Source organism: Lactuca saligna, chromosome 5 (assembly GCF_052625555.1).
Source record: "Lactuca saligna cultivar CGN05327 chromosome 5, ASM5262555v1, whole genome shotgun sequence".
Classification (NCBI taxonomy): domain Eukaryota; kingdom Viridiplantae; phylum Streptophyta; class Magnoliopsida; order Asterales; family Asteraceae; genus Lactuca; species Lactuca saligna.
The window spans coordinates 253,837,495-253,861,681 of NC_136421.1; the positions used below are offsets into that span (position 1 = coordinate 253,837,495).

General features: G+C 34.7%; 9 non-coding genes across 9 annotated transcripts; 2 read left to right on the top strand and 7 right to left on the bottom strand.

The window, feature by feature from the left end:
* Positions 1 to 12,348: 12,348 nt before the first annotated feature.
* On the top strand, positions 12,349 to 12,420 carry TRNAG-UCC (transfer RNA glycine (anticodon UCC)). The gene has a single exon. It is a non-coding gene; the product is annotated as a tRNA-Gly (tRNA).
* Positions 12,421 to 14,155: 1,735 nt separating this feature from the next.
* TRNAP-AGG (transfer RNA proline (anticodon AGG)) lies at positions 14,156 to 14,227 on the bottom strand. The gene has a single exon. It is a non-coding gene; the product is annotated as a tRNA-Pro (tRNA).
* Positions 14,228 to 14,766: 539 nt separating this feature from the next.
* Positions 14,767 to 14,838, bottom strand: TRNAP-UGG (transfer RNA proline (anticodon UGG)). Its single transcript has one exon. It is a non-coding gene; the product is annotated as a tRNA-Pro (tRNA).
* A 2,101-nt stretch (positions 14,839 to 16,939) lies between these two features.
* TRNAG-UCC (transfer RNA glycine (anticodon UCC)) lies at positions 16,940 to 17,011 on the top strand. Its single transcript has one exon. It is a non-coding gene; the product is annotated as a tRNA-Gly (tRNA).
* A 1,895-nt stretch (positions 17,012 to 18,906) lies between these two features.
* On the bottom strand, positions 18,907 to 18,978 carry TRNAP-UGG (transfer RNA proline (anticodon UGG)). The gene has a single exon. It is a non-coding gene; the product is annotated as a tRNA-Pro (tRNA).
* Positions 18,979 to 19,665: 687 nt separating this feature from the next.
* TRNAP-UGG (transfer RNA proline (anticodon UGG)) lies at positions 19,666 to 19,737 on the bottom strand. Its single transcript has one exon. It is a non-coding gene; the product is annotated as a tRNA-Pro (tRNA).
* An 802-nt stretch (positions 19,738 to 20,539) lies between these two features.
* Positions 20,540 to 20,611, bottom strand: TRNAP-AGG (transfer RNA proline (anticodon AGG)). Its single transcript has one exon. It is a non-coding gene; the product is annotated as a tRNA-Pro (tRNA).
* A 433-nt stretch (positions 20,612 to 21,044) lies between these two features.
* Positions 21,045 to 21,116, bottom strand: TRNAP-UGG (transfer RNA proline (anticodon UGG)). The gene has a single exon. It is a non-coding gene; the product is annotated as a tRNA-Pro (tRNA).
* Positions 21,117 to 22,536: 1,420 nt separating this feature from the next.
* TRNAP-UGG (transfer RNA proline (anticodon UGG)) lies at positions 22,537 to 22,608 on the bottom strand. The gene has a single exon. It is a non-coding gene; the product is annotated as a tRNA-Pro (tRNA).
* Between the last annotated feature and the right edge of the window lie 1,579 nt (positions 22,609 to 24,187).

Genomic DNA, 24,187 nt, shown 5'->3' on the forward strand with positions numbered 1-24,187 from the left:
ACGCATCGACGCCCAAACGCAAGAAAATCCGAGAGCCATCCTAGATGTGGCAAGCCGTGTTGATCGATTGGAGCAGTCCTCCTCTCACACTTCCCACCAGGTCCAGGATATGTGGGACTACCACTATCGCCACGGACATTTCCCGCCGCCCGACCCCCCGATTTAGGTCCTTTCCGCCCTTTCCTCAAGCATTGAGGATAATGCTTGTTCTTAAGCTTGGGGTGGGGCATTTCATTTTCCTTTTATTTTTTTCATGCATTTTTAATTAGGTTGCATAACATTTTAGTTTTAAGCTAATCATCATTCATTTTTTTTTAATTCCAAAAAGATTTTATTTTCTTCTTTTTCCACTTTTTATTTTTGCATAACATTTAGCTTAAGACATTAGCATTCATGCATTTTTGTTGTCTGTTTATTCTCACCTCTCTTGGATGCCATGGAACAGGTTCACAGTTATTGTATCATTATTGATCCAGGATCTTGTTGCTATCTCACCCATCGAATCAGGGACCACTAGCTGCAGTTTGGGATTTCATACTTGGGATCAGATGCTGGTAGCTTAAAGGGGTAAATGATCATGGCCAGGTAGTTTCATGAAGAATTATGCATACAATACTAACAACTGTAGGATATACTATAGCAATGGATGTCTTAGCCTTGCAGTCACTACCGCGGAGAGGATCACACTTGATCATGTTTGAACTGTTAGGATGAAGCATTGGTGCTTGTCCCCGAGTAGAATCCATATCCGGTCTCTTTACATCACCATATCTTTTTGCGATTTTCTTAGAATTTAGAGAGTCTTTTAGTCCACATTTGGACATTTTCATTATCTTTGAAAAACCACAAGTTTGAAAAGGAGCTTACATTACATCTTTACGCTCCACACATGGTCATTTTCACACTTAGGCCATTCGGATTATATCATTACCCTTTCGGTTCCACCTACACACCTTTGGGAACAAAATTTTGAGTCAAAGGGTTTTCTCATAAAAAAAAATAAAAAAAAAAATAAAAAAATGAAGCATGCAAATTTTCAGTTGCAACTATCTTAGATAGGTGGCCGGTTCAATTATTGAACAAATTTCCCAACATCTTGGTCACCCGACGTTTGATATTCATTTGTATAGGTCTGTTTTATTGTATATAGATCGAGTTGTTATTTTTTTTCTTTCTCACAAATTGGTGATGTTAGAGAGACTATCGAGTCGGATACTACGAGAGGTTTGGGCCAACACTAAGTGAACTGATTCCTACAACGGTGCCCGAGCGATTAAACCTAGTTACACATGAGAGAAACCGGCAGATGTGAGATCAGAGTGTGCACTTAAAGAAGAGCTCCACCCGAGCCCATCCAGTTGCTTTCTCCCTACTACAGATGTTCTCCATTGTATACATGTTCCATTGAGGCTGCGACTGCTCATCCCTCCTTACTCACCTAAAGGAGTTGTCCTGGCTGTGGTTTATGGTTCCATTGTCATCGGATGAAAAAGTTGTAAGATAGCAGTGAAATCAATTCTGACCATGTTGACTAATGTTGAACAGGTTCCATGGTTCTATCCATTCTTTTTATTTCTAGGGTAGTTCATCCCAAGTTCATTTAGTCTTGTCTTACTTGAGGACAAGTAAGGTTTAAGCTTGGGGTGATTTGATAGCTTCATTTTATTTACTTCTTTTTATAGTTTATTTTAGCATATTTCATTCATAATTTAGATAATTTCCATGCATATTTTCCTTTTTGTTATTTTATGACTATTTCGGGTACTCTCGAATCTTGTGAGCATAATTGCAGGTTTTCGGGTCTAGCGGAGCGGGAGTGTTCGGGACGTATAGGAGGCGATGAGATTTGGTAGACAAAAATGACGTTGGGCTTGATGGGTAGTGGCGATGATGCATGGAGTGATCTTGATGATTATTTGAAGACTTGGAGAGAAATAAACTTTAAATTTGCAAGATGCGGGGGAATATTCAAGCGTACGTAAATTATTAATCGGGCGAATTCACGAGCTTTGGAGGATTTGGAGAGGTCAAATTGGGCTTAAAATGAAGAAAAACTTGAAGAAAATGGGCTAGGAGGTGATTGGATTCGATCTGGGCCAAGTGGGCTAAGCTATAGAGGCCCAAAACCTCAAAGATGCTACATACAGGGACCACCCGCGCAAGAGCACGCGGGTCGCGCAACCTTTTGCAGGGGCAATTTCGGAAATTCTTCTTTTGAGCTATTTGAGGAAGGTTGGTGCCCATCTTTTGCATACTCTTGCACATCCGATTTTTGAAGATTCTCTCTGGAGTTTTTGAGACTTTTGAAGGCCAAGAACCCTTGAAGAACATCATATTTTTACCTCTTGATTCTTGCTTAATGTTTGGTACAAATTTCTCTAACTTTGTTTCTTTGGGTTTAGCCATGCTTGGCTAAGCTAATCTTGGTTGACTTTTGGTTAATCCTTTGAACTTTTGTTGAATGTTGAAGAATCCATGAACATGTTCTTGAATCTTTATGGAAATGTTTTGTGTTTAAACATCTTATCATTACTTGTATGTTTTAGTTCATGAGTTTAAATGTGTTTGTGGTGATTAGTTGGCTAATTTCTTGATTAAGTAAAGGATCCTCAAATTAGCAAGCAACAAATGATTTTTTTGTTGTTTTTGCTTCACACAATCATAAAAATATTTCCTCCAACATGGTGGTGAAAGCATTTGACCCCTCTTGGATTTGGTGACTTTTTGGTTCTTAATGCTAGTTGACTTTCACTAATTACATGCTATTTGGAATTAGTGACTTTGACTAAGGAAATTGTTATGAGCTTCTCTAGCCATTTCAACAATTAAGAAAATTCTAGGTAATCTCAAGCTCCTTGGATTACTATAGCCAAATTGAGGATTAAAAACAAGTATTGCACCATTGAATTCTAATGATATGTTCATCAAAAGTCAAAGTGAGAAAACTTTAAGTCAACCATCTTTCCCTTATTGATTTTACATCAAATTCTTATTTTTGTTGCAATTGTCTATTTAAATCATAGTTAATTCTAGTTTGTTTCAAGTATTTAAAAACATCAAAACCCCCATTTTTAATTTATTGTCATATTCCAAGTATTTTACAAAGAGATTTTTCATAGAGTTATCAAATTGAACCAGTCTCCGTGGATTTGATCCCTATACCACTATACACTATTTTAGTGTGTAATATTTAGGGTTATTATTTGTGTTGGCCTCGACAACCACCAATATACGAGATTATTTGCAAGACTCAAAGCACTTTGATTCTTACAATACAAGATAGGTTTCTCCACCTTTAGAACAAGACTCTGAATAAGCCCTTGCAACCATATCTTCTCCTATATTCCTTCCGTCATAGACATGTACTCGGATTCGGTTGTAGACAAAGCAACTGTATCTTGTAACGTTGAATTCTAACTGATGGCACACCCGAATAAAGTGAATATGTAGCACGTCCGCGACCTGTGCTTCAACAAGTCACCACCATAATCAGAGTCATCGTATCCCACCAAGTCACTCTTCGTAGTTGCTCCATACACCAGGAAAACATTCGTCGTTCCCTTCAAGTATCGTAAGATCCACTTTATAGCTTCCTAATGAGTCTTCTCTAGATTACTCATAAACTTGCTAACCACACTAACTGCATGAGCCAAATCAGGTCTGGTACAAACCATAGCATACACGAGACTTCCAACAGCACTAGAGTAAGGAACCCTGCTCATGTACTTCCTTTCTTCATTAGTAGTGGATATAGTGCTTGGACCAAGTTTAAAGTGAGCCGCCAAAGGAGATCCAACTGGCTTGGACTGATCACAGTTGAAGGATTGCAGAACTTTCTTAATGTACTTCTGTTGAAAAATACACAAACTCCCTGCTTTTATATCCTTTTGTATCTCTATCCCCAGTATCTTCTTTGCTGCTCCAAATCCTTCATCTCAAACTAATTCTTTAGGGTTGCCTTCAAGTCATTTATTCCAACCATGTCTTTTGTTGTGATGAGCATATCATCAACATATAGCAACGTATATATGTAGGAATCCGGTGACAATTCCTCTGAGTAAACACAATTGTCAAACTAGTTCTGAGCGTAACCATTCAAGATCATGAAGGAATCAAATCTCTTGTACCATTATCATGGAGACTGCTTCAAACCATATAGGGATTTCTTCAACAAACATACATGGTCCTTCTTAGTATCAAGGAACCCTTCCGGATGGGACATATAAAATTTCTCTTCTAAATTTCGATAAAGAAATGCAGTTTTCACATCAAGCTGTTCAAGTTCCAAATCAAATGCTATTCTCGGTTAAAGGTCACACACATTTCCTTCTTTGTCTCTTTTTTTGTCACATGTTGCTACCATTGCTCCGACCGCCAGAAGCCGCCATGAGGGTGGCTGAGTTCGTATGTGCGTACTTCATAGATGGGAATCTTGTTTCATGTGTATAGGTTGATGCTTCATCGTGATGTGATTATGGTTTCTTGTTTACCTAGAAAAACCCAAGAAAAATCACCATAGCTACCGGCCATGGTGGCTGTCACCGATGACACTATTGTTGCCGACCGACCACCGTTGTTGCCCGCCATTTCGTGCCACCACCGCCATCGTACTCCACTAGGTGGGTGGCTGGGTTCCTTTTTTGAACATAAGATGTGTGAGTGTGTATGTGGCTAGTTGTCCGAAAATCATAAGAGGGCCACCACTACCACCGTGAGGTGGTGGCTAGCACCTCCGACCACCGTTTGTCGCCAGAGAGCGACTATATGTGTGTATTTGGATATTGTTATAAAATTGTATTGTATAGATGAAATAATCAAATAAAAACAACTCGTCACCACCGTGAGGTGGTGGTTGCCACCTCACGTCGCCATTATGCCGCCACCAGCCGCATCCTTGGGTGGTTGTGTGCTTTTATGTGTGTGATTGTTATTTTGGGATGTTTGGATATTTTTAGCCAAAAATCATTACCACCACCACGAGGTGGTGGCCGCCGTTGTGAGCCGTCGTTAACCATCACTACCCAAGATGGTAATAGGTGGTGCCCAACTTGTTTAACCCTAATGGACCCAATGAAGCTCTAATTGACCTAAAATCCTAACCATTTGATTAATGGGCACACGATTGGGTTGGAAACCTTAATTAGGGTTAAGAAAACCCTAATTTTGGACTTGTTGGTTTGGGTTTATTGGGACCCGTGTTTTGGGTCAATGGAATTGAACTATCAAATTCACCCAATCACACTATACGATCTATCTAGTAGAGTGATGGACTTCATGGGTTAAGTAAGAAACACTCGACCCTAATTGTCATTTTATGTAAAAACCCTAACTTCGATTGGGCCTTGAGTTGGGCCTTTCTATTAGACTTTGGTGATTAGGCTACTGATGGGTCATCCAAGAACAAGTAAATAGACTAAAATATTTGGATGGGCTTTAGGGTAAGGCCTATGTGAGGGACTTGGGCCCAATTTGGAAAATTGAGCCATAGATGGGACATAATTGGGCCTTGATAATTTTCAGATATTGGACCATCCATTTGCCAAGTGTTGGGACTAGAATAAATAGTTGGGTCTTAAAGATGAGACCATGTGAAGGGTTTGGGCCCAATTTGGAAATTTGGGCCATATCTTGGGCTTTGGTCCATTTGTTGACTTTTGGGCCTTTGAGTGTGAGTTTGGGCCTTGGGCTTGAATCAAGCTAGGTTGGGGGTAAAGTAGTCTTTTACCATAAGTATGGACTTATGGTTATGTATTGGAACCCAATTATTAATTGGGTGTTGTTTTGATGTTGACAGTTATGGAATCTGTCGTCCCGCTGCTAGGGTTTTGTCCGTGGGACTTCAACAGTGTGAGGTGGGTTTTCCTCACTATACTAATAGGGTCGAAGGCACCAATATCGGCCCTTTTCGGATTTGTATCCGGTTTATTGCATGATGTGCCTATTGATTTGCATCCTGGTAATTAGGATGATGATATGCTTAGTGACCTGGTTAGGTTGGTATCCTGGTATAGGATGTGCCACAACTGGCAATTTAGTCAGGAAGTTTCTACGATCATGTAAATATCATCCATGATGATACTTGTAGTTCTAACATGAGATTATACACTATATTCATTCTATGACAACACACACTTAGTCAAGATTTACAATTAAAATTCAAAACTCGATGCAAAACAATTATGAAAGTAGACTGGGAGTTGAAAACCCCAAAAATCACTGTTCAAGTTCTATATGGATTAGAATTTCCTTATTGGGCTTAATGGACCAATAAGCCCTCAAATTGACTAACTTGGGCTTAGAACCCTATTTGGATTCAAAATGGACCCAATTCATAGAATTATAACATTTTGGACCTAGAATTCATTCTAACCCTAATGGGCCTTATTGGGCCATAAATGAATTAATTAGCCCTAATGGGCCATAAACCGATTCCTTTATGCCATATTGGGCCGTAAACCTTCCTAAGGGCCTAATGGGTCGAAAATTTATTTTTGGGCTTTATGAATTCGAACAAGCCAGGTGAAGGCCCAAATTTCTTCATCCTCTTTCCTCCTAGCCCATTCTCGGCCCATAAAGTATTTACACAAAAAAAGGAAGGAAATTTGAGCTCTTGAAACCTCATTAATGCATGGGGTATCCATGCACAAACCTACCATGTTCCTAGGAAACCTTCTCTCTCCCCTCTCTTCTTATACTCGTACAAGGCAACCACCACACCACCTCCATTCTCTCATTTCAAAACACTTTAAAATACTCTATAAACCTCCTCCTTCTTCCATCAAAATTTTGAGATTAAGGGTGCATTCAAGAGGATACTTCACCACTACCACCATCCTTGGTAAGTTTTGCTTAGATCTATGGTTTAGCTTCTTGATTTCTTCAAAAATCTCCTCCTAATTCATACCATTTATGAATCATGCATCTTAGAGCCATCTAGGTTCCAAAGTTCTTCAAGAAGCTTGTTAAGACCAAAAATCTCTCCATTTCTTCTTCAAAAACCAAAAAAACAACAACGTAAAGGTGAGTTCATACCCCTTTGTTTTCGGTTTTCTACTTGTTTTTGGGGGAGAATACAAGTAAAATGTGTAGATATATGTGTATTATGCATGGTATGTGTGATTTATTGAATTATGTGGTGAAAATGTGTTAGATCTTGACAAATCTCGAAATCCTTGACAAAAAATAAGTAGAATTCATAAACTAAAACACTTTTATACATCATACTACAAAGACAATAGTATATTGCATGTCTAAAATGTGTAAAACAAAACAAAAGCTTTATATAAGAATCTTTGACAAATAAAGTAAAGTTTGGGGTTAAAAGTGATGTTTTCGGTTTTGTAAGGACCAAAGATGTTATATCTGGATAAAACTGAAAATTTTATGATAATCACTCTTTCTTAAAGGACCAAAAATGTAAATTTTATCATTTTGGGCTTAGAAGTCTGGGCCTTACGGTTTTGGGCCCAATTTGCAAAAAAATGAGACTTTTAGGATAAAAAATGTTATTTTATCAAAATTTTGAGCCAAAAATGTAAATAAACCAAAATCAGGTTTAAAAATGACATTATTTCTAAATTGGGTTAAAAATGCAAAGTTTTTGGAATTGGGGCCGAAAATGTAAAATTCACGGAAAATGGGCCAAAAATGTAAAATTTTGCCAAATAAGGGTTGGAAATGTCAATAATTTCATTTTGAGCATAAATTGTAATTTAAATTATAATTGGGCCGAAAATGCCAAGTAAAATGACTTAAAGGACTAAAAATGTCATTTTTCATCAAAAAGGACTAACAATGTCATTTTATACTAAGAAGGGGCTGAAAATGTAATTTCATGTGAAAAAGGGACTGAAATGGTCAAATAAATATTTTGAGTCAAATGTGTCAATTATTAAACCATTGGGCCAAGGATATAAATTTTTATAAGGATTTAAAAATGGTATATTTTTATAAACTAATAATATCATTATAGATCAAACGTTGGGTATATTAACATGATAAGTAAATGTTTCATATAAAAACACTATACCACATCAAATATACAAAAATAGAACAATGATACTAATATTGGGCGTGGTACTTGTGATACATGCTTATTGGGCATTTGTGATCCATTTGCATGTTTATTGGGCCTAATATATTCAATTCGTGTCTAATGAGCCTTAGTGATCCTATAACATGCTCAACAGGTCTAAATTAATTTTTACATATTATTGGGCCTTAGTGGCGCATTCACATGTTAATTTTGCCTGGAGAGATTCGTTGTATGCTTAATGGGCTTCAATGTGTCCGTTTGCATGCCATCAAGCCTAGAAATAACTTACGTGTTTAATGGGCCGCAATTGTCCTTATTCATGTTTGTTGGGTCGTGTCTTTCACATTCAAGTATCATCAGGTGTTAGTAAATCAAACTACGTTAAACATTAAACATATTCATGTGACAAATCATTGGGATCTAGTGAGAACTATCAGTTGACACCATTAAGTGTTTGGTCGTAGCATGTAGTTATAATCAGAGTCTCCTGGAGGGAGAGCGAGAGTTTGTGTATAGATCTATACGGGGGGTGACTCCCCCACACCTGAGTTGTTCGCTATAGTTAGACTAGGCCAGTCTAGGGTGACAAAATCTTGATCAAAACTGGTGTTTGAAAAAACGCCAAGACAGGCGAATTAGTCATTATTATGCATGGTTATAATGACTCACGTAGAGATCCATTACCATCGATACATTATGGAAATCAAAGTGCTTTAATCATAATTATACGAAAACAATTCATACGATCATACAAGGATTACGACACATTTATAAATCAGAAAATATCGGATTTTCTGGGGAATGTTATTATTCATTACCTTCTACTTACAAACAGATACAATACAAGGAAAATTTTTGAATCGCTTAATTATACATGTTTTTACAAAGGAAATCACACATACATTTATACTTGATCATTACATCATTTTCATAAAAATTTACAGAAAATATCGGATTTTCTGGGTTTTACAAACAATACAAACAATACAAAATCTTTCAGTTAAACATGCTTATGAACTCACCAACATTATATATGTTGACCATTTTCAAAATAACTTGTATTTTCAGGTAATCGTTAAGCCGAAGAAATCATCAAGAGTATTTTGGGAATTTTATATTGATGTGTGAATCTCCGTACAATTTATGTTTTGAATTATGTACTGTGAAACAATATACTTGAAGTGAACAATATCAGTTGTAATATGTAATGCATGGTGACATTTATGTTATGTTTCATGTATATTCATTGTGATGATATTTCAATTGATAGACACACGAGCCCTTGGATGTTTCCGCCGTCTGGTTCGGGGTGTGACAAGATGTTGTTATGATTAGTGATATGTTAGATCGGTTTAACTGTTATATACGCTAGTGTATAGTTTTATGTGCACATGTTTGTTGGTTTGAGGGATTGGATTGAGGCAGGTCCTACTTTGTGCTGTCGACCAAAGTACCTAGGGCGAACCGAATACACTGCAGACCCGGTTAGGGTATACTAGTTAGGCCGAAGGCCCGACGAGCGGTCCGGATAGGCTATAGGCCCTACAGGGCGGTCCAGACGTGCCAAAGGCATGAAGAGTGGTCCAGATAGGCTGAAGTCCTGCGAGGCGGTCCAGTCAGGATGAAGACTCATTATACATGTTGTTTGCTTATATGTTATTGATATGTTTATGGCGTTGGTATTTTGGTGAAATTCACTTAGCTTCGGGCTTACAGTTGTTCTTTATGTTTCAGGTACTTTTGATGATCACGGGAATGTAAATGCGTGATCGTTCACCTCCTTATATTTTTCATGATTTATTTGGGAATACTCTGATGTTTAAACTATTTTGAAAACAAATTGTAATAACTCAATGGTTTTAAATGTTTTAAAAAGTTTTAAATTGGCTTGAATTTTATTGGTGTTACAAGTTGGTATCGGAGTCTTGGTTTGAGTGAATTGGAGGAAACACTCATGTGTTTCCAGTCTCAAATTAAGGACAGGATTTTAAAATGATTTTTCAAATGGTTTTCAAAATACTGAAGGAGGATGCAAGTGTACGATCAGCCGGAGCTCGTGAGTAGACCCCAAAATACCTTACAGATTATTTGGTTTTGTGATATGTTAGCACATCATGCTAGTACTAGGCTAGGGATCTTTAGAAATTGCATGATAGAATTGCCTGATTATTTGGTTTTGTGAAAGTCCCTTTACGATCTCAAACAAGTGCCACGAGCTTGGTACATGGAATTCCAAACCTTCCTCCTAAGTTACGGGTTCAAGAGATCTCAATCGAATGCCTCCCTTTTTATCTATAGTCATAACGACTTCATTATGTATTTTTTTAGTATAGGTGGATGATATTGTCTTAACGGGAAATTATACAAGCTTCTTGAACAACTTTGTGGATCTTTTGTCGAAAATATTCTCGCTTAAAGACCTTGGCAGTTTTCACCATTTCTTGGGCATAGAAGTCATTTCCACACCTCAAGGCACATTATTACCCCAACATCGACACATCAGTGATATTCTCATCACATTACATATGGATGACGCAAAATATGTTGTCGTTCCCTTAAGCTCAACTAAATCCCACACTTTAGAAGATGGTTCATCCAAAATCGACCCAATCACTTTACCGGAAATTATTGGATGTTTGCAGTACTTAACATTCACTCGCTCAAATGTTTGTTTCACATTCAACAACTTATCACAATACATGCATGCTCGCACCATAAAACACATGTAAGCTCTCAAACGGGTCATGTGGTACTTAAAAGGCACCATTCACTACGATTTGTTCTTAAAGTGTGGATAACCGTTCCACATCACTGCCTTTGCAGATTCCGACTGGGGTGGTATCAATGATGGGGGCCGGTCCACCTCGGCATATCTCATCTACCTTGGATCCAACATAGTCTAATGGAAATCTACACGCCAAAACCGTCTCCTGATCCTCAACATAGACTAATGCTGCAGTGGAAGTAACTTGGGTTGAACACTTGTTACAAGAACTTCATATCACAACTTCCACAATACCGAGCCCATATTGCGATAACACTGTGTCACGATATATGTGTTCCAATCCAGTCTATCACTCTAGAGTGAAGCATGTCACACTAGATTACCACTTTATTCGGGAAAAAGTTGATGCCAGACTGCTAAATGTCTATCATATCAACTTCAAGGGTCAACCAGCCGATGCTCTTACCAAGCCGCTCGCTCGTCCATTATTTCTTAAATTTCGATCCAAGATTGGTGTCTCCAATGGAGCTTCCATCTCGCGTGGGCGTATCAAGGATATCATGTAAATATCCATACAATTATCTCCATTAAAATATTTACCATATTTAGTTAGTAAATGTTTAACATGTATAATCATTCTAGGTGTCAATTTAAATTACTCCTAAATGCTCATGTAAAGCCTTTATATTGGCTACTTATTCTCCTTATAACGTGCAACTCAATATTAAAATCAATATTATCTCAACAATGTAATCACTTTGATTGATTTTGGAGCAATTTATTTGTACAACTTATTGTTTTAAAAATAAAAATTTTACTCTGAAATTTTGGAACGTTATATATTGATTGTTTGCTTCATATCCACAAATATTATAAAAAAATTCATTATTTACAATTAGTTATTAATGGGAACGAAAATAATATCTTATATCAAGTTCAAGAACAAAAATAAATAAGTATCAAAAAGACCATGAATGGAACACAAACACAGTCCTAAGCAATGAATATATGATAACTATATGAAAAATATTTCTAACTAGTTACTCTTAGATGTTTCACATTAAAATTTATTGTTGAACACTTTAAAATTGCAATTATATGTAAACTATTATATTAGCTAAGCTATTATATTTAGGCACAATTCAACATACTTATTGAAAAGTTATATTTCATAAAAATTATTCAAATGACAGGAAAACTATTTGTTATATCATTCAAGTATCCATTCAAAAAGAGAGCTTATTATATTTAGGCACAATTCAACATACTTATTGAAAAGTTATATTTCATAAACATTATTCAAATGACAGGAAAAGTATTTGTTATATCATTCAAGTATCTATTCTAAAGAGTCATCTAAATATCCGTTCTAAAAAGTCATCTAACAACCATTTATCGGAAATGATTTTAAATTAATGAATATAAAATTATTCAAATATATGAATATAACAACAATTCAGCGTACTTACTAAAAAGTTATATTTCATGCAACTTATTGCTATTATTCAAGTATCCATGCTAAAGAGTAATGGAATAACCATTTCACGGAAATGATTTTAAGTGTATGAATATAAAAAAATAACCTCCGGCGTTTGTAGTCCAACGGTTAGGATAATTGCCTTCCAAGCAATAGACCCGGGTTCGACTCCCGGCAAACGCAATTTTGGATTTTATTTTCATATTTATTTTTTTAAATGTTCAACTAAATCACCAAATAAGCCGCTAAAATTTGAATTTCAACCTTCTCGTTTGCCGCGATAATTCCAAATTTCCCCCAAAACTGTGATTCCATTTTTTGTTTCTCGTCTTCCCCGAAAAATCATGTTCCATTGCTGCATTTTCATTCGGTTTCACGAACTTCCTGCAGAATGTCGTTCGAAAGCCTGTAGGTTCTTCCTCCCTCTCTTAATCCGGTTAGAATTAGTCCCTTTTCATGTATGAGGTTTCAATTTTCTGCTAGAATTGAATTGATTTACTTTCATCTTTCCCCGTTGATAAAATTATGCTTGAAATTGAAAGATTATTTTCAAATTTTAAATCGGTCGGGGGTTGTGAATCTCATGAATTTATTTTGATAACTATGTTGAATTCTATGTTTGATACTCCTTTAGTCGAATATTAGGATGCTTTTGTATTTTGCTGATTGTGAATATTATATGTAACCATGTCACTGAAGTTCAGAAGGTATTTGCTCCTCTGTCAAATTTATTAGAGTAAGTCAGTTTCTACATAACATGTCTTCATCAAATCTACAAACTGAAAGTGGGACTAACACATCCTTATCATTGATTCTTTAGGTTGAGACATTTTCAAGAAACAAACCCCCTTGTGATCCCAGCTAATGTCAACTTATCTCCTCCCATGTATACAAAAATCCTTAGAACCTAGTATATCTATTTATAAACAACCTTTGATCTCGGCCCACAAACCCAACACGTCAACCAAGCACTACATACCTTGTCATCAAGCACCATAGTGTTTCCATAACTTAACAAATGATGTACAAGCATTTAAAATGTATGGGTATGTAATGCATAACATGGTACATTAAATAATAACTTATAAAATGAAGTTAGTTATGTACAAAATAAGTTTAGTGTTTCCATAAATTATTCTAGTGATGAAGGCATCAACATATAGTAGGATGATACCCAATTGGGAACTTCGGTGAATGATTTCTTAGTTTACGAGATCTTATTCTGGTAGAAAGTTGCACATTTTCACCAAGTTGGTGTCTAAACATCTTGAGAAAGATCTTTATGTTTTTTGCATATTTGCAAAAGCATCTGGTAGGCAGCTTTTTTTTTTTTTTTTTTTTTTTTTTTCAAAAGTCCTTAGTTGACTTAATGTTTATATAAAATTAAATAAATTCTTTTATATAAAATGTTTTGATTTTGTTGATGAGAAAAGTAGAGGGGCATTTTGAGAATCGAACTCGGGACCTCTCGCACCCAAAGCGAGAATCATACCACTAGACCAAATGCCGTGTTGGTTACTTCCACCTTTGTACTTCTATTTTTATTCTTATTTGTGTGATAAATCATAAATACATGAACTACTGCTGGTTTCTTACACTTTTGAGTTGTATTGTGTTTGTTTGTCATGATACTGATTTTGTAGGTTTTTGTAAGGACTTGGAAGTGTTCATTGCTGTTACCAAAACTAAATGCACTGTTGTAATTTTGGCGAGCTATCATATGGTCATATGTGAGGGTATATTACAAGTTCAGACTTGAATTCCATGCTTTTATGTATGTGAACTTTGACTTTCTTATAGTAAATGAAAGATATGTTAGTTACTTATTAGTGATCATCTTCTTTTGAATTTCGAGAGTGCACCTGAAACACTATAAAGAAGGCAGTGAAGATATAAAGTGAAAAAGGGGTTGAAGTTGGGGGCATTCCGAGAATTGAACTCGGGACCTCTCGCACCCTAAGCGAGAACCATACCACTAGACCAAATGCCCATCTTGTTAACTGGATTGCATTTATAGTCACGAGAATCATACCATTAGTCATTTATAGTCAATTGATAAAGCTACTACGCAACATGTTTTTATCAAAGAGTTGCATCATGTTGTGATAAAACAAAGATCATGTGGATCATTTATGTTAAAAAATACTGTATTAAAAAACCAAATTGCTCTAATATAAATATTAAATATTTTTATTTAATAAGTTTGGTTCAAAAACTCTCAAAATGAATCTAACTAACATTTTTTTATTAAAATTTTACCTAAGACAATGTTACCTATTAATGTGGTATGTATTTAATTTATGTTCCCTGCGTTTAACGCGGGTCATAATCTAGTTAATTATATAAATGCAGCAAGTAAAGTACATAATAGAAGTAAAAATATATAAGTGGTAGCAGAAAGATATAGCTTATTCTGGCAGACAGTCACATATTTTCACCAAGTTGGTGCCTAAAAGCATCCCCACAAAGAAAGAATAGTGTTACCGTATAATAATGTGTTGATTTTGTAAAATAAAAAAGGAAGGGATGGGGGCATTCCGAGAATCGAACTCGGGACCTCTCGCACCCAAAGCGAGAATCATACCACTAGACCAAATGCCCACTTGCTTGAATATGAGTTTACTGGCATTACATTATCCAAAGTATGCGAGTGACACCAGTGAAGTGAATTTATGGTGTTTTTACGTGAATTTTAGAGTTTTATGTTTTATACCTTTCAGTGTAGAATACTGCAATGAGAGACCATAATTCAAGGCTACAGACTACAGTGTGTGAGTCAATCTTTGCTTATATTACCTTTGCAAAAGCAAAACTCATATAGATGCATATCCATTTCTAATAGTGAAAGATTGCATATTCTGGCAGATACTGACCTCACTCATTCATTTACTAGTTTGTATTCTACCCAAAAAGTATAAGACATTTGAGGACTTGTGGCTTAAAGACTTATTACTGCATTGTTGAGTTGTTACTTTACTTGCATATAACTTTTAATTTCTCATCCGGTTGCCTTATATTATATAGTAGCACTTTGAGAGATGGTGAATGCTCACTCACCAACCACTTTAGGAAAACTTCCTTTATGATCTTGCAACTTCATTCATTTTGATTTAAGACGCTAATTATTCCCTATATTTCTTTGAGGACTTCTGTCAAACACCTCGTGTGCAAGATAAGATGCAGATTTCGGGGGACTTCATCTTCATTCATTTTGATTTGTAGAGGGATCCCATTTTCGATTCACAACCCAGAACCAATGACAAATCAATTCAAACAACATGGACTTGAATTTGCCTTTCGTACTTGGATTGCGGATGACTTCCCAGAAAAGCGCACCTCTTGATCCGTGATTGTTATAATCTTTATTCTGTAATTAGATTTGAACAAGTTGTCGTTGGCATTGAGAAAACGGAATACCTGTGAAAACTCCAATACACACAGCCAAGAACTCTTACGAAACATCCCCATTTATCGAAAAATTCTTCCTCCTTTTGATACCGGTTTGTTAATGGGGAACGTGTAAACCAATGTGTGTAGAATGAAGTCAAAGTCAACTTTAGCTTTGACTTTTTTACAAAACAGCCTCTAGACTATAGTTTTATCACTTTTAAGCCACTTTACTTACAGTTATGCTTCAGATATGGAGCTGGGTTTTACAGAGTCCGATATAAGTGAATAAGAAGCAATTAGAGGCATTGAGTAACAAATCATGGATGTAATAAAAACATGCTATTTTTTGTAATATGTTTGCTTATGGTGGCATTCTATTTTCATTTCTTTGTATAAAAACATTCTACTCTAAAATTTATCCTATTATAACAATGTCATCCAACACCAAGAAATTTTCATAGATTCAATTGGATAGATCTATTAAGTACAATGTCTCAATAAGAAAAACTGAAATTACAATGCTATTGGATGGACTTTCAAATTATAATGATTTAATAAGAAACAAAATGGAATACAATGTTGTAATTAAAATAAATCTCATGTTTGGCTTCAATCTTTCTTTCCTTTAATTTGTATATTTTTGCATTAAATTTTGGTAAAAGTTTTTGTAACTGATGATGTCATAAATTTGTATCTTAAAATATTTTGTAATTTATATTTATATAAAATCAAATATGTTCTAAACTTCTAATTACTTTATACACATTACCATGGGTGTTCAAGAAGTTTTTTATATTCTATGAACATCAACGCCATTTTCCCAAGGGTGCACTTTCACAAGTGTTTATATTACTTAAACGTCCATCTGAAAAGTAATTTTCAATTATACACATTTATGATTTGTATCCAATGCATGTACTAAGAAGTAAACATGCATGGTGTTCAACATGTAGGATTTAAGTGCCATTATATGTTGGTTTATTTTAGAAGTAGCAAATTTAGACATTATGTGAATGCTTCACTTTTATTTTAAGTTCATGTCTTATATTGATTTTTTTGATATCTTTGTTGCAAGTACTGAATTTGGAGACTTCCACATGCTTTTAAGTTTATTTGCTGTTTTCATATGAAGAAATTACAATAAGAGGGTTACAATGCTAACATTTTGTCATTGAGGATGTAATGATGTATGCACAAAACAGTTAGGAAAATCATTTTCATTCGGAGCTGAATCATACAACGCTAAGAAATCGGAATATGCCATGTCTTATATAGATATAATACGGAATAGTTTTTTTATAGAAAATATCTAGCGTTTGTAGTCCAACGGTTAGGATAATTGCCTTCCAAGCAATAGACCCGGGTTCGACTCCCGGCAAACGCATTGATTTTTTTATTTTGTGCTTCACATGACTCGAAATAAAGTACCGCTCAACTTTTATTTTCAGCCTTCTAGTTTGCCGCGTTTTCTTGTAGATTATTCGAAATTTTCGATTTTTGTTTTTCATCTTCCTCGAAGTTAATGTTCCAATTCTGCCTTTCAATCGAACTTTCTTCAGAATTTGTCGTTGGAAGCCGTTTTGCTCTTCATCCCTCTCTTATTCCACTACAACCAAACAGCTCGCTATAAAAGGTTAGAATCAATTGCTTTTCATGTTTCAGGTTTCAGTTTCCTGTTACTTGTATTATTCTGTGTGGATAAAATTATACAAACAAAAATAAATAAATCGTATCAGTTATTCTCAAGTTTGAAGTTATTCCGATAACTAGTCGCATGATTAGGGTTTTTGAATGTTGCCCCAAACAAGTTTAATGCGTGAAAGGAGAGACCTCTCAGAATTTACCCCCAATGTAGGAATTCTTTATAAAAATTTAGACAATTAGAATTCAAAAAAAATTATGCTGAATTGAGTGATATGATCACATCGATGAACCAGATATGCTCAATTGATCATTCTATAACGTCCTTTTTAGATCAGCTATTCTATGCGATGATGCGACTGACCAATTTGGACTTGGTGCACAAAGAAAAGCATTAATAACCATGATTTGAGTTTTTGGACAAAGAATATTGTGATTTGTGAGATCTAAAACACATATGTGAACCCTGGTTTGTTCTTCTAGTCTCCTCAGCGTATGACCAATGTCTAGCATGGTGTTCTATTACGCTACCTTCATTGAGACTCAAAACATTTTTTTTGGCCCTCCTACATTGATCAACACTAACCTCAATGCCAAACATCTTTGCAAGATTTCCTTGGTTTAGTGAAACCTAATCCAAACATTGGTCACATTGCAAAACTATAGAATCTAAGCATCGGTTTCAAATATTATTCCCAAAACAGACTTTGTTTTTTTAATGTTTTTCCATGCTGGTTATTACACATGGCTAAAAGCATCAACCGAAGATGCCACATGGTTTGACACATCGTCTAGGTAACTGGCTTACCCCTTCAAGTTTAAACAATGGTATTTTGGACAAAATGAGACTAAGAGAGAGTTTATGGGCATATAGTGACATTAGCCCATTAGGTCATTACTTAAAGTAATAATGGAGGCAAGCAGGATAACACAAGTGGTTTAGATTTGATGAGTAGAAGGGGTTCACTGGCATTGCTAGAGAGAAACAAGTATTCAACAAAGAAAATGGTGAGTGTGGGGGTGATGCTGGAAGGATACATACAATGTCATGCATATAAACTAAAAAAAGGAAAGAAAAAGTTAAAAGGTGTGGGGCATTCTGAGAATTGAATTCGGGACCTCTCGCACCCTAAGTAAGAATCATACCACTAGACCAAATGCCCAATTACTGTAACTGTTGCATTTATAATCTTTTAGTTGATGCAGCTAGTTAGTTAATAGTTATATAATAAATGCAGTAAGTCTGTAATAGAAGTAAAAATATATAAGTGGTAGCAGAAAGATATATCTTATTCTGGTAGGCAGTTACATATTTTCACCAAGTTGGTGCCTAAAAGCATCTCCACAAAGAAAGAATAGTGTTACTGTATAATAGTTACATATTTGCTTATTCTGGTAATGAAGTTACATATGTTTTTCATAATTAATGCATAATTATCAGGCAGAAGTAATTGCTGATGACTCCAATTTATTGATAAAGATCTGCAAGAACATGTTAATTTGTTGGGCATGTAAATATAATATAATATAATATAATATCAATTTAGGAGGTAGAGCTGTTTTCCCAAGTCCATAGTTGACTTTACTTTATAAGAGATGAACATTATCATATCAAACAAAATATTTAAAAAAAGTAGAGGGGCATTCCGAGAATTGAACTCGGGACCTCTCGCACCCAAAGCGAGAATCATACCACTAGACCAAATGCCCATCTTGTTAATTGGATTGCACTTATAGTCATTTATTTGATGCACTTTGCTAATTAATTATATAAATGCAGCAAGTAAAGTACATAATAGAAGTGAAAATATAAGTGGTAGCAGAAATATGTATCTTATTCTGGCAGTCAGTTACATTTTATATTTTCACCAAGTTGCTGCATCTACACAAAGAAAGATTAGTGTTATTGTATAATAGTTAGATATTTGCTTATTCTGGTAATGAAGTTACACATGCTTTTCATGAAGTTGCATCTTTTCATATTTAATTCATGATTATTAGGAGAAGTAATTGCTGATGAGCCCAATCTCCCTTCTCTAATAAAAGAGTGATTTTTTTGCCATATGTCAACCATCCTAATCAATGTCATGCTGCTTGTCAACCTATTAATTTTCCATTTCAAATTTCAAATCTCCCTTCTCTAATAAAAGAGTAGTTTTTTTTGTCATGTGTCACCATATTAAGCATTCTAATTAATGTCATATTAACTAGTTTACCGATAAAGATATACAAACTCATGTTAATTTGTTGGGCATATAATATAATATATTAATATAATATTTTATTTAGGAGGTAGAGTTGCTTCCCCACGTCCATAGTTGACTTTACCTTATATTAAATGTAGAATATCATATTAAACCAAATATTGACACTTGATTTTTTGTTGAAAAAAGTAGAGGGGCATTCCGAGAATCGAACTCGGGACCTCTCGCACCCAAAGCGAGAATCATACCACTAGACCAAATGCCCATTCTATTGTTCATACTATAGCATTTTTATACCCATTCATACTTTATGCAATTAGTAAAAAATTATTTAAATTCCTTACACAAAAAAATAAAATAATTGCTAGCATAAAGATATCTTATTCTGGTAATGAAGTTGCATGTGCTTTTTATGATGCTGCATCTTTTCAAGATTTCTGCATATTAGCAAATGTATCTATCTGCCCATGATTATGGACATTACATTGTCTGAAATATGTGATGCTAGTGAACAACTTGAAGTGCTTTCAGATATGCTTTTTGGACATTTATGATTTTCTACAGAACTCTCGTGTAGAATTCACTGCTGGAACCGAGTGACCATAATTTGATCTGAGGCTACAGTGAGTGAGTGTGTGAATTAAGATTTTCACTTGCTGTCCTACTCCTAAGTTGGCTTATGTCATATCTTTGGAAAGCACATTTGGAAATTGGAAGCATATATTTATTTCTTAATTCTAATAGTGAAAGACTACAAATTCTGGGCAGATACTTATTATACTAATCTTCAAACTAGTCTAGTCTCCTTCAATAACTCTATAGTTTTTTGGTTTATGTGGAAGTAATAGTATATGCTTTTAGCTGTTATTGCTATTATCTTTTATTTGCCCCAATGTTCGTTTTTCACCACCAATGCATTGTGGGACCGCATTTCATATATTTATTTGGGGTTTTTTGTTGCATGGTGTTATAGAAATAACTGAAAGTAAGATGCTATACCACACAACTAAATGAAAGTAGGTTGCTATTTCTTGCATTTAACCATAAAATAGGGAAAAAAATAGTTTGGGGCATTCCGAGAATTGAACTCGGGACCTCTCGCACCCTAAGCGAGAATCATACCACTAGACCAAATGCCCAACTTGTTAATTGGATTGCATTTATAGTCGTTTGTTTGATGCACTTTTCTAATTAATTATATAAATGCAGTAAGTAAAGCACATAGATATATCTTATTCTGGCAGGCAGTTACATATTATATTTTTGCCAAGTGGCTGCATCTTCACAAAGAAAGAATAGTTTTACTTTATAATAGTTACATATTTGCTTATTCTGGTAATGAAGTTACACATGCTTATCATAATTAATGCATAATTATCAGGCAGAAGTAATTGCTGATGATTTCAATTTATTGATAAAGAATCTTAATTAGATCTGCAAGCACATCTTAATTTATTGGGCATGTAAATAATATCAATTTAGGAGGTAGAGCTGTTTCCCCAAATCCATAGTTGACTTTACTTTATAAGAGATGAACATTATCATATCAAACAAAATATTTAAAAAAGTAGAGGGGCATTCCGAGAATCGAACTCGGGACCTCTCGCACCCAAAGCGAGAATCATACCACTAGACCAAATGCCCATTCTGTTGTTCATACTGTAGCATTTTTTATACCCATTCATACTATATGCAATTATTCAATTATTAAAATGCTGTACACTTGAAAATAATAATTGGTACCCCAAAGAGGGAAAGATGTTAATTCGGACAGCAAAACATCTTATAATAGTCTAATAAAATGTTTTAAACGCAACTACTATAAAAAAAGTCTTATCTGAGTTTGATTCATTTAATTTTTTTAAACAACTTAAGAAGTATTTACTACTGTGTGGCATGACTGGCATCTGCTTGATGGAATTAGCTGGTTATTGTATTTGACAGTTTAACTTTGCTAAATGCAAGAAATAGCTACGTGCTTTTCAATTCTTTTTGTTCTATTCCAGATTAGTTCTTATTAGCACAACGTACTTGAAAAACAGTGATTAGCAAGTTTTCTTGATGCATATTTATCTGTATGGGTCAAAGTCAACTTTGACTTTTCCCTTACTTATAAAACAGCTATATATATATATATATATATATATATATATATATATATTCTTAAGCCACTTTACTTGCAGTTATACTCCAGGTGTCATAGCTGGGTCTTACAGAGAGTTGGATATCATAAGTCAGTAAGAATGAATTAGAGACATTCAGTAACAAAAAATGGATGTAGAAACAGCAACATACTTTTATATGTTTGTTTATTATGGCAATCTACTTTCATTTATTTGTATTAAAAAGCATCCTACTCTTAAAATATACCCAATTGTAGCAATGTCGTCATCATCCAAAACAAAGCAATTCTCATTGTTTCAATCGGATAGATCTTTTAAGTGCAATAATGCCTCTTAATAAGCTGAAAGTACAATGCTATTGGATAGATTTTCAAAGTACAATGCCTTGATAAGAAAAAATTGAAAGCAGAATGTTGTATTAGAAATAAATGAAAGTAGGATGCTATAATACATATATAAATGAAAGTACATTGCTATTTCTTGTCACATTGGTTCAAATATGAGGTTGCTGATATGACATTTTCTCAAGCATGCAAGAGCAGCGAAAATGGGTCATCAGTAAGCCATGATGCCAAAAAAATCTGATTAGTGATGGTTGCATTGAACAAATTTCTCAACACACTGAATAGGAGATAGAAAAGAGGCAACACCCACCCCTACACAGGATTCACTATATATATATATATATATATATACACACACACACACACAAGTTTGTTTATAAATGTAATTAAAATAGAAACTGCCCAACACTACCCATGAGTTGAGAATTAATTCTTAAAGAATCTTGTCAGATCTACAATCATATGATATACTATCCACTTTGTTTTGAAAAGCCTGAGAGTTGACTTTGGTTTATATTAATAGTAGAATATCAAATTAAGTAAAGTAGTGACTCTTAAAAAATGTATTGATTAATGATCATGTTGAAGAAAAAGATTGGGGCATTCCGAGAATCGAACTCGGGACCTCTCGCACCCAAAGCGAGAATCATACCACTAGACCAAATGCCCAAGTTGTTAATTGGATTGCACTTATAGTCATTTATTTGATGCACTTTTCTAATTAATTATATAAATGCAGTAAGTAAAGTACATAATTGAAGTAAAAATATAAGTGGTAGCAGAAAGATATATTTTATTCTGGCAGGCAGTTACATATTTTCACCAAGTTGCTGCATCTTCACAAAAAAAGAATAGCGTTACTGTATAATAGTTACATAATTGCTTATTCTGGTAATGAAGTTACACATGCTTTTCATGTAGTTGCATCTTTTCATATTTAATGCATGATTATCAGGCAGAAGTAATTGCTGATGACTCCAATTTACTGATAAAGATCTGCAAGCACATGTTAATTTGTTGGGCATATAATATTTTACTTAGGAGGTAGAGTTGCTTCCCCATGTCCATAGTTGACTTTACTTTATATTAAATGTTGAATATCATATTAAACAAAATATTGGCACTTGATTTTTTGTTGAAGAATCATACCACTAGACCAAATGCCCTTGATGTATTTGTTATGATCTTGCTTCAAATATCTATTACATTGTCTCAACTATGTATTGTGAGACCAGTGTGTTTGAGGTGCTTCCACTTCCACCTATGATTTTTAAGAAAAGTAGAAATAGTACAACCAATGAGAAAAGGAAAACACTCAAGGTCTTATTTATTTATGTTATCTTTGCAAAAAGCTCATTCCGAAGCATATCTATATCTTATAACAAAGGGCATGTGGCCTAGTGGTGTCATAAGGTGCCATAAATGTCTATTAATTTAAGTTAGTTTAGTCCTTTTCTTAGATAGGTTTACCCTAATAGTTTCATTTATACAGCTTCCTTTTCTGTCATATTTATAAATATAATACTAATTTGGCTTTCTTTGGACAAGTTAATTATGGTAAGAAAAGGTTTTCAAATAACAACATGAAATTTTTTATTTGTAATAAATGTGGCCAAAAAGTACATACAATGGAAAGGTGTTTCAAATTAATCGGATACCCAAAGGATTATAAAGGTAAAATTGATACTCAAATTTAAAACAAACATATTGCAAATAATTGTTCTTGGACTGATTCAAAAGAATGCAAGTTTACTTTTTCTCCTTATCAAATCACTAAAATTATGAGTCTTAGTGACACCTAAGGAGGCAATGTTGTGGCTAACATGGCAGGTGTGTCCTTAGATACCAAGAGGGTCATTTGTTTCAAATTAATCGGATACCTAATAGGATTTCTGCGAAGATTAATAAGATTGGTAATTTATATCTGTCAGATTCTGTGGTTTTATTTGATGTCTTGGTGTCTTATACTTCAATGTGAAATTGTGAGATTGCATTTTTCAATGAAGGTAATAGTAACAAGTGTAAGAATTAAGGTTAATGATCCTGTATATGTATTGTGTCTAAACCAAATTTACCTCTCGGATCTAAACCACAATCACAGGTATAAATGAGAATTACCAACACCTAGTCACATACGAAACTTTGTCCCATCCTTCAAAACCCTTTATAGCATTCATCCAACACACCCAAAAATCACCCGACAAATATGGCATCATAAAATCATCCTTAGTCAATATTTCACACAAAA